Genomic DNA, 12,369 nt, shown 5'->3' with positions numbered 1-12,369 from the left:
TGCTAAAATTATCATAATTTCAAAAAGTTGTACATGTATGTGATAGGGTATGTCGGTCGCAGATTGGGTTCTCACCGGGTACTCCTGCTTCTTCCCATACCAATGACTTCCTCGCGCTAACATCCGTGCCAACGAGAGATATTGATATAAGTTGTAGAGCTTGTTTATCAATCGTTGTAAAATAGATAAAGTTCAGGGGGGGGGGGGGTTATCAAAATTTCATCACATTAAATCAGACAAAAAGAAGCAACAATTCCTCGTACTGCAGTATTTTTGGCCTGAATCATAAAATAACCATTGAATAAATCATGTCTTTTTTTCAATATATTGAAACCCTGTAAACTATCTATGATCCTGCTCTCACTCATTAGGTTTTAGTGTAAGGCAAAAACTGTGAACGTCCGGTTATCACTTTAAGTTATTAAGAAAAAATCAGAGATAGTTATCATGATGCGAACGTACATATACATTATGTAAGTTTATAATTTGTTCATTGTAAAGTCGGCCCAACAATAGTAAGAAAAGAAAAATAGCTAGAAAAAAGGAGAAAAATCATTGAAAAATAGTTTGCAGCCCCTTCCCTGCGTTTGCCATGGCCGTTTTGGCCAAGATTTCAATTTTTTTGATTGGTATGTTTTTTTGTAATGAATTTTTCTGTATTTTGTGAAAATTGTGAAAACAATGCACTGTTATGCATAATATCATTCTTACCGTCTTCTGTACCCCTAATCAACAGACCAACCCGATAACGAACCCGATTGTAATTATACAAAAAACCCCTGTCGATTAAATTAACATCACAATGCTTGAACTATTGTATAGAAATTATTTGTTTGTATGAAACAATAAAAGGAATGGTCCAAGTAATGCACAATATTATTACTGACTACATACTTTTCTCGTTTATTCAATACACACCGAACCCGATACCGAACCCGAACATTAAAAAATTGGAATATAAAAAAATTAATTTTCTCGAAAATATGTCAACCAGACGCTACAAAAATGTAAACTTGATCTGTAGTTTAACATTTTGAAGTGTTCAGCAAATTTCATGTTATTCCTCAAACGCACACAGAAAAAAGCGTGGAAAACTGAAGTGGGACAGACAGACAGACGGACGGACGGACAGACATAAGGACGGACGGACAGACAGACAGACGGACTGACAAACGCAGAGGAAAGCTAATGTCCCCTCCGGGACACCGTTAGGGGACTAATAACATATTACTCACATTCGCATGCTTATAGATAACTGCCTTGCATTTTATTTTCTGTTTATGCTATGTTACTTGAAAGTCAGCAATATCATTGCCTACATCAACTGTTGTGGTCAAAATACAATTATCTTTTTTCTCCTGCCCTTTTCTGTAATAAGGGGTTACCGCATTTAATCAGATTCACCGTTTGCTTGCCGTCTTTTCATGCGTTTCCTTAGTACTGCACCAAATGTCTATCACTCGTACATTTTGCCTTGTGGCGGTGACCACTATAACGTTATTGTATCGGCTTGTATGTATCTGTGATCCACAGTCACGTATAATCGTCTTTGAAAAATACTAATCCGTGTTGGGAAAAAACCAATTGGCCAAAAAACTGTAATTATGTGCAAGCATCTTCAGAAATTGAAGATTCATATTTAACAAAATCATGATAATATAAAATTCGTCACTAGATTAAAATGTTATGAATTATAGTATTAGTTACTGCAATCATCTTGACATATTTTTGATTCTCTGTCGTTTACAATATTGCCTCTGCACAATTCTTTGGTTTCACAATGGGTTCAAACGTTGATGAACGTTTGTGAAAAAGATAAGGGCATTTTTTTAAAGAGACAGTGCAGCTGAAAACCCATGTGTGATTATCTTTAGATTTACCCATTGTATCGTTAGGAAATAAGACATAACGTTGATTGTAATAGTTGAAATACATAAAAATCCCTTTCACATACCTTCTATACGTAATTATGAGCTTCAGGAAATTTAAGGGTCGTACAAACTGGAATAATCTTATACCGTTTATTTGTACCACGTGGACTTTGATTGACAGTAATTGACACGTGCTGAAAACTACAAGTCTTCGTCCGACTACAGTCCTCATGGTAAACGAGGTTAAAAGGACTACCTAAACGGAACACATCATCACTCTCGCGATAATTTATTGATGGTTTAACAATTTCGGTTCATCTTAAAATGAACAGACATAAATGTCATATAACCCCTCAAGGGGCCCCATTTACAAAAATGAATTTATGTTGTAGCAACTCCTATGATAAACACGCAAAATACATGCTTTCAAAGTAATAATTTTAGTTATTTTAAAAACTTTGAACAATTATTACCTGGAATAAGTAGAAATGACATATTTTTATCCACAAATATGTTCAGGAGAATTTTTGCGAGCCCTGCATGTGTTTTGTTTACAGTAAATACGTATGCGTATTAGTATAGAAGGCTGAACCCTGTAACACGTTGCGATGTTAATATGCGATGGGTTATACGAAATTGTTAATTCTAATGAAATAATTAAATTTATTTCATGAAGAACTTTGTAATTTTCTGAAAATTTATACTTTCATGAGTAGTACAAAAATACCGAACCTGATCAGAAAATTTTTGCGCCGGACTGTCTCTTTAAATTACTCCAAGTATCGCATTATTATAATTATATAATATTGGTTCGACTTTTTCATAGCTTATAGATTTCCGGTATTGATTTTGCTCTACATCGCTCTTGAAACCAATGTCAATAAACACAATTAGAAGAATTTACGGCAATGTTTGTATTCAATAAAAGATAACCCAGGTAACAAATAACGCTTTCATAACATTGAGTTCTAGTTGTAGAAAGGTTATCAGAAAACTTTTTCAAAATAAATGTTTTCATAGCGTAATGATAACATTATGAAAAAATTAAACTAAACTTGGCAATTAACATTCTTAGACTGAGGGAATTCAAAGTTGTGATAATAAAGGCCCAAGCCCTTTTGCAAGGGGAGATAATAAGGAATTATTGAAAATATTCCGAGAATTTTTCAAAAATCTTCTCAAGAACCCTAAGGCAAGGAAAGCTGAAACATGTGTGGAAGCATCCTTGGGTATTGTAGATTCAAAGTTTTGAAAATCATGACCTCCGGTCATGATTGGATGGGGCCACATAGGGGGTCGAATTTATACAAAAGAATATATAGAGTAAATATTTAAAAATCTTCTCAGAAACCGTTCGGCCAGGAAAGCTGAAACTTATGTGGAAGCATCCTCAGGTATCGTAAATTCAAAGTTGTGAAAATCATGACCCCCCGATGGTAGGGTGGAGCCGTAATTGGGGGGGGGGGGATTTTACATAGGAATATATAGAGTAAATCTTTTAAATCCTTTAATTTAAAAAAAAAAAAACATTTGCGTAAAAAAGCTGTAACTTTAGTGAAAGCAACTTCAGACAGTGTAGATTTAAATTTGCTCAAATCAAAATTTTTAGGAGTAGGGTAGGCCACATTGGGGATTCAGTTGTACAATGGAAAACATTTTAATTATTCACAAAAAACTGAATTGTTATTATATATGCTTTTACTTATATGCAAGCATTTTTACATATTGCTGATTCTTTTAAATTGTTTAAACTTTTGCCAAATCTACAGAAGATTTACAATGTATGTTAAATAAATTACATGAGTGGTGCAGACGTTGCAGAGTACTTGTAAACACCAACAAGTCAAAATGTATGCATTTTAGAAAAAGTAAGGCAAAAGCAACGAATTTTGAATTTACTATTGGGTCTAATAAACTAGAAACAGTTGATAATTATAAGTATCTGGGAATAACATTTACTTACTCAGGAAAATGGAGAAAGGCTAGCTAAAGCATGGGGACGTGCTCTTGGGAAGATTATTTCCTCAATACATAATAATATAGACTTTAGGTTTAACTCATACGAGAAACCATTCTACTCTTGTGTCATTCCAGTTTTGGACTAAGCATCCAGTGTCTGGGGGTTCAAAAAATTCAATCGATAGATAACATTCACAATAGAGCTATTCGTTATTTTTTTTTTTGGAGTTCACCGTTTTGCGCCTACTTTGTCAATTAATGGAGACACTGGATGGATACCTAGTCAATATAGACGTTGGATTGATGTAATTAGATAGTGGAATAGAGTCTTGTCCTTTGACAATGAACGGATCACAAGAAATGTTTTGAAATTGATTACAACAGATGTAGGAATAATTGGTTTACGTGTAGTGATTTAAAAGAAATTTTTCACTGTTTAGATTTAGATTACTACTTTGACTCTAGAATGATCGTAGACACAAATATATAGTTCAATCAAAATACGTACTTACGCACTATTTAAAACAGTTTTGGGGAGAGAAAATTATGTAGTTTTAGATATGCCTAAACATTTGCGATCAATTTTGGCTCAGTTGTGGGATTTTGCCATTGAGAATTGAGACGGGTAGATACCACAGTGAACCCGTTGAGGAGCGAATTTGTACTTTTTGTTGTAAAAATAGTATATAAAACGAAATTCACTTTTTATTACACTGTCCTTTATATAACGACTTAATAAGAATCCTTTTCGAAAATACTGGGTTTAATCAATTACTAGATTTTTCAGATACAGATGCACTAATTGTTCTTATTTCAAATTATCCTCGGCATGTTGCCAAATACTAACATCATTCTTTTACACGTAGACAATCTTTATTGTTCAGAAAATAAACATACACTGTATTATATAAACTATGCAAACTCAAGGTTCTGAAGAAAGTTTTATACTCATACATTTAATACGATAATTGTAAATAATATTTGATTTTGTAATGGGTCACGTTTTTAAGCGTGTATCGTATTGTAAAGATGTGCAAAAAGAAGGCGTATAAAATATCCATTGTTTACATGATCATTTCAAACAGTCAAACACCTGAATTCGAAGGTGTGAACCCTTTACACCTGCACGGGGTGTGTGTGGATATAAGAATGCTGGATAAAACGTACCCAAGTGAAAACGTACCCAGAAGAAAACGTCCCAATTCCTAGGGTACGTTTTCTCTTGGAGAAAACGTACCCTTTAAAAAATCATAATTAACAGTTTTAAGAGATATTCTGGGATGCAATAAAATAAATTATGATATAAACAAATGTGTCATTTATTGTTGCTTTTGTTTTTATATTATTACGAACAATAATTAATTAGACAATAATTGTGTTATATACAAATGCACAGACTTTGCCTGAGCAGTTTAATTAGTCGGCAATTAATCTATCGATATAAATGAAATCATTAAAAAATATAGCTCAACATAAGAGTTTTGATTGCCATAAAATTTGGAGAACTTAATTATGAGTATCTCGAGAAGTTGATAGCGCGTTTTTTTTCTCTCGATAGACTATACGTCATCTATATGAAAAGTTTTTTTTCATTGTTAAAATGTCCCTTGAATTGACACGACTTTGAAAGTGTCAAAAGTCTAATTACATTGAAATTACTAGTCTAATGTTTAAAGCAGAATACTTTTAACAAACATGGTTAATTATCAACTTATAAAAAATTAATTATGAAATAAAGTTGAAAATTTTGAGTTCAAATCTTGTCCAAGTCCAAAAATTTAGATATCTTATCGATATATATAAAATAACCCCTACGGGATCTCTATCATTTAAAAGATATTATTTATAAAATTTGGATATTCCTCTATATCTATTCATTAAAATATGCATTAAAGTAGTTTTTAAACCTAATGGACATGTCCATATCCTTTTAATATTCAACCGAAACATAAATAAGAATCATTACTATTTAATTCAAATATCTATCAAATTCATATATTCATCTATATTTATGCAGTAAATTAGTTATTAAAACTTTAACTTTATGTTTATTATTAGTCCCCTACCGGTTTTCACCGGAGGGGACTATAGCTTTCCTCTGCGTCCGTCAGTCCGTCTGTCTGTCCCACTTCAGTTTTCCACACTTTTTTTCTTTATGAGGAATAATATGAAATTTGCTGAACAGCTTCAAAATGTCAAACTACAGATCAAGTTTACATTTTTCTAGCGTCTGGTTGACATATTTTCGAGAAAATTAATTTTTTATATTCCAATTTTTTAATGTTCGGGTTCGATATTCTTCATAATTGTGCATTGTTTTCACTATTTCCACAAACCGGTAGGGGCGTGCTTATGCAATACTCTCAGAATGCTTGTTTTCATTAGCTCACCTGAGCTGAAAGCTCAAGTGAGCTATTCTGATCACATTTTGTCTGTCGTCCGTCTGTCCGTCCGTCTGTCCGTAAACTTTTCACATTTTCAACATCTTCTCAAGAACTACTAGGCCAATTTCAACCAAACTTGGCACAAATCATCCTTAGGCAAAGGGGATTCAAAGTTGTGAACATTAAGGGTCACACCCGTTTTCGAGGGGAGATAATTAGAAATTAATGAAAAATTTCGAGAAATTTTCAAAAATCTTCTTCTCAAGAACCAGAAAGCCAGGAAAGCTGAAACTTGTGTGGAAGCATCCTCAGGTAGTGTAGATTCAAAGTTGTGAAAATCATGACCCCCAGGGGTAGGGTGGGGCCACAATGGGGGGTCGAAGTTTTACATAGGAATATATAGAGTAAATCTTTAAAAATCTTCTTCTCAGAAACTAAACAGCAAGGAAAGCTGAAACTTGTGTGGAAGCATCCTCAGGTAGTGTAGATTCAAAGTTGTGAAAATCATGACCCCCGGGGGTAGGGTGGGGCCACAATGGGGGGTCAAAGTTTTACATAGGAATATATAGAGTAAATCCTTAAAAATCTTCTTCTCAGAAACTAAACAGCAAGGAAAGCTGAAACTTGTGTGGAAGCATCCTCAGGTAGTGTAGATTCAAAGTTGTGAAAATCATGACCCCCGGGGGTAGGGTGGGGCCACAATGGGGGGTCGAAGTTTTACATAGGAATATATAGAGTAAATCTTTAAAAATCTTCTTCTCAGAAACTAAACAGCCAGGAAAGCTGAAACTTGTGTGGAAGCATCCTCAGGTAGTGTAGATTCAAAGTTGTGAAAATCATGACCCCCGGGGGTAGGGTGGGGCCACAATGGGGGGTCGAAGTTTTACATAGGAATATATAGAGTAAATCTTTAAAAATCTTCTTCTCAGAAACTAATCAGCCAGGAAAGCTGAAACTTGTGTGGAAGCATCCTCAGGTAGTGTAGATTCAAAGTTGTGAAAATCATGACCCCTGGGGTTAGGTTGGGGCCACAATGGGGGGTCAAAGTTTTACATAGGAATATATAGAGAAAATCTTTAAAAATCTTTTTCTCAGAAACTAATCAGCCAGGATAGCTGAAACTTTCGTGGAAGCATCCTCAGGTAGTGTAGATTCAAAGTTGTGAAAATCATGACCCCCAGGGGTAGGGTGGAGCCACAGTGGGGGGGGGGGGGTCGAAGTTTTACATAGGAATATATAGAGTAAATCTTTAAACATCTTCTTCTCAGAAACTAATCAGCCAGGAAAGCTGAAACTTGTGTGGAAGCATCCTCAAGTAGTGTAGATTCAAAGTTGTGAAAATCATGACCCCTGGGGTTAGGTTGGGGCCACAATGGAGTGTCGAAGTTTTACATAGGAATATATAGAGTAAATCTTCAAAAATCTTCTTCTCAGAAACTAATCAGCCAGGAAAGCTGAAACTTGTGTGGAAGCATCCTCAGGTAGTGTAGATTCAAAGTTGTGAAAATCATGATCCCTAGGGGTAGGGTGAGGCCACAATGGGGGGGGGGGTGTTAAAATTTTACATAGGAATATATAGAGTAAATCTTTAAAAATCTTCTCAGAAACTAATCAGCCAGGAAAGCTGAAACTTGTGGGAAGTATCTTCAGGTAGTGTAGATTCAAAGTTGTGAAAATCATGACCCCTGGGGGTAGGGTGAGGCCACATAGGGGGGGGGGGTGTTAAAGTTTTACATAGGAATAAAGAGTAAATCTTTAAACATCTTCTTCTCAGAAACTAATAAGCAAGATGATTCTTTATAATTGTTAAGACTTTGGCTCCAGGACAATTCTTCGGCCTCACAAGAAGGTTCAGAGTTTGATGTAGCAAAATATCCCATATATAAACAATTGTAAAGGATCTTTTTGAGAACTGCAATACTCAACATGTGATATGACTATAAAATTGAAGCAGGCAGCTATTTTTTCATTAGAATCTTTTTGTATTACTGTTTTGGGTTATTGCCCTTGATTTATTGATTCTTGATTATTTTAATTAATGCATCCACTGTTAACCAATTATTGTGATGATTATTTTTATACAATAATAAATATACAATGTATATAAGTTGTTTTGCATAAGTAGTTTTGGGTTAGGCTGGATTAGTTTGTTTATTTTTGATTTCCAATTTTTAGATACTATGAATTATTTTAGGCCGGCACATATATAGGGACAGTGTCTATTGCTTTGTAGCGAGCGACTGTTTGGGGTTAAACTTTAACAGGTACGGAGGGATTGAGGGTGTTAACATCCCTGGTCTATCTAATTTTCGTGTTTTTCTAACCAACGATACAGAATGTGTGGTCATTTCTGCCCTGTATCGCATTAATACAAGTGTGCGGTCATACCTGCTTGTATTGGTGGTGATTGTGGCGCCTGCGTTAGGTTGAGCTGTTGGCGCAAGTGTGCGGTCATCCCTGCTTGCGTTATCTCTGCTTGCGTTAACGTTGGTACCTGTTGAGTTGCGTAGGTGTGCGGTCATCCCTGCCTGCGTAACGTTGAGTCCCTATATATGTGCAGGAGCGGTGATTAAAGTCTGCTCTTGTAAATATTGGCAGCAATCAGGGCTATCCGAGTTCCAAGGGGGAAAAATGGATTTTATTTATACAGGATCTACATGTATTAATGTACATTGTCCAGATTGTATTATGACTCCATTAAGCTGACTTTATCATACCTGTTGTTCCTCAGGTGAGCGATGTGGCCCATGGGCCTCTTGTTAGGTACGTTTTCTCCAAGAGGAAACGTACTACGTTTTCTCCTGGATACGTGTTCTCTACGGTACGTTTTCTCCTAATACCGGATATAACACCTGACTGAAGCCATTGTTTAATTAATGACACCAATCAGTTTCATCTCCTGTTTATATAAGATCGACTGTCAAAATTAATGTTGAAATAAAAAAAAACTCAAGTGTAAACTGGTTATTTAATTTGAGTTTTAATTACATGTAAAATTATGTATTTTCATTTACACTTTGTGATGGATGTCTACGAACTCACCTCCGGTAAGTACTCCTTTTAAAGGATTACAAAATAATACCACTTATTTTATAACAAAATACTCGAAATTGAAAAAAAAGATAATAAAATGAAAAATATACCCCGGACCTTTTATGTTAGACGGACCTTTTCTTATACGGGCCGGACCCTTTTAGTGCAAAGGCAGACCTTAAATGTTAACATTAATAGTCCGCCCAAGACCATTTTACAGGGCGGACCTTAAATTATACAACACCGGTCACACCCGCCGTGTGCTCTTTGTCGTAATCTGGAAAAAAACGAAAAAGTCCGTAGACAGGTGATTAAATATGACCTAACAATTGTGATGAAAAACGTCAGTCAGCATGCGACCTAGTGGAAGATTGTATTTGCTGACATATCGACCATAAAACTTACGAAAAGATGACTTCAAACGAGTGTTGATAGTCCTGTTTAATCAACTTTTGTCAGGAGCTTGCCTCGCCTAAGAAACTGTGTATACGAAGAGCGTGCCCTTGCGAATTAACTGAGAGACAAAAACTCCATATGCAGGTGATGAAGATATATTGCTACACAAGAAAGGAAAGTTGACTATAGACAAATTGAAGTCATCGCGTTTATCATAAAATTTTGTTGTTAGGTTACCAGCAATGTCCATTTCCAGTAAAATATCCAAATACGAAACAGATGACGTAGACTCTGTGGTATCATTTATTTTAAGTTCACTTGGATATATCGAGTCGACGTAACTATGGAAATAACAATTGTTAATTGATAATACGTCGTCGATATACCTTGAGTTGAAGTCTACAGCGAGTGATTTATTTTTTTCACGTACAAGTTTTTCAATAAATTCTGCTTCGTAAGAATACGAAAAAAGGTCTGCTAACAATGGGGCACAATAGGTACCAATGGGAATTCCAACAGATTGTTGGAAGTCTTGATTTCCAAAAACAATTTAGATGTTGTCTATTATTAACTCAAGCATCTTTTTCGTGTCAACCTTAGAGTACTTGTGTGTGCAATCAAAATGGTTTTTAACAAAATAATATTTTAGATTTCAAATGACGAGGTATATTTATTGAAGAAACAACTGTCGATGATATCAAAAAGCCTAGACTTTAATTTGTCATGGGGAATGGTTGTATTAAGTGTTGAAAAATCGTACATTTTGATGCTATTGATTTTATGACCTCAAAGTTTCAATAATTATTTAGAGTTTTTTAGTATCCACATCTGAATCACACCACTTCTGGGGTAGATTGTTGTACAGTACTCTTGAAGTTTCTCCTTCGCTACTGTAAGAATTTAAGTAAGAATTTTGTATAATATTATTAATGGTTTAGCAACAGATTATTTGTATTGAGTAATTCATCCATTTCTCCCAGTTCATCAATCTCACAATTTAAAAACTTATGTTTACCAATTTGTAAAACTGTGTCATATTATTATAGTTTTTCCCCTTCAACTATTAAACTTTGGAATTATCTTAGTGAAAGTGTAAACAACTCTCCTTCATTGCCGGTCTTTAAAACAAAGCTTAAAAGCACGAAAGTTTCAACTTCATGTAAATATTTCAATGTTGGTAATAGAAAGAAAATATTTTACATTGTCAACTTAAAAATGATGCTGCCAATCTTAATGCCCACTTAAAAAGTCATTTATCAGATGTACAGCTATGTTGAAAATGTGGTCACTATATAGAAGACACTAAACATTATCTTATGAAGTGTTCTTATTGGAATTTTGAAAGAAAAAAAACTGTACTTAAAAAAAAAATTAAATACTTTCAAGTTTTGGTGCTGATCTTGAACTTGAAACCCTCTTATTGAATCCACAGAGTTTAATTTATACAATTTAAACTCTATCACGGCTTGGACAATCAAATTATCTGTTGATTAAATATTTTTTTTTTTACTGTTTTATACTTCTTAATATGTTTATAACGTCTTGTACTTTAGCGTACTTTTTAGCGTAGCTCATATATTTAAATTCATTCAATTTATTGATAATACCCAAACCTTCTATGAATTTAATGTGTATATCTTGATCAAAGATTATAATGTAGTTCCTTATGTATTATTATAGCTCTTTCAAATACATGACTATAGTTAAATATGTATATTATCCTAATTATATAGCTATGAAAAAAAAATATGTATCTTGACCTATTGTACAAGGAAAAGATATACTAAAGTCTATGCCTGTTGTCCAATCTAATTGAATTTATTCAATAACATATGTTTGAATTATTAATTTGTTACAATTTAACAAGCATCAAACATCATGTTGGTCTCCGCTTTATCTATCTGGTCTGTGCTGAGAATGTCCAATATCCAACAAAATTCAATTAGGGCCGATTAAACATTTTAAAGATAAGATCAATTACTAGTATATCCTTTCTGTCGTTAAAAGTAATTTGTATTTTTCTTGTCGATAAAGCAAACGATGGTTTCACCATCCTTATCGCACAAGTTGTGGTCAAATGTGTCGCTTAATATATAAAAAGTATCACAGTTTACTATAATATTTTCTTTTAATTAATGTAATTGAGAACAAAACATGACATACTGTTTATTTACATATAAGAACACATCTATTCTGGTAATAAAAACCATTATTTTGCAAGCTCTCGTATTGTACATCATACTTGCCTGATGTTTGATGAAAATCGATTTCGATTTTAGTAAACAACTGGATAGTGATATTAAAACTATCTTTTCTGCAACAAATCTTCTCTGTGTGAATAGAAGTAATTGAAATTTTTACGTAATACGGAGAGCAATATATTTGCAAGATCTTGGCCCAAAACTTTATACTAAAGACACTTCGTATTAACTTCTCAAAAATTACTAAGGTATGGATTAATGCTGATTTTCACGAAAAAAAAATCAGCATTAATCCATACCTTAGTAATTTATGAGAAGTCTTTAGGTATTCAAAGGTCAGAGCAATGTCATGTCGTTAAAGGTTTAACATCTTGTCAGGATGTTCATGTATTTAATAAGATAACGTTAATTTTATCAATACGTGCAAATATTTAGGTGAAAAACAAGATAAACCTGATCTTGGATTATCCGTGGTATTTGATTTAAGCCAATTACAGCCGGGTGTTTGATACCGATCTCAAACTG

The sequence above is a fragment of the Crassostrea angulata genome, chromosome 1, assembly GCF_025612915.1.
Source record: "Crassostrea angulata isolate pt1a10 chromosome 1, ASM2561291v2, whole genome shotgun sequence".
NCBI lineage: Eukaryota > Metazoa > Mollusca > Bivalvia > Ostreida > Ostreidae > Magallana > Magallana angulata.
This window is presented reverse-complemented; position numbering follows the sequence as displayed.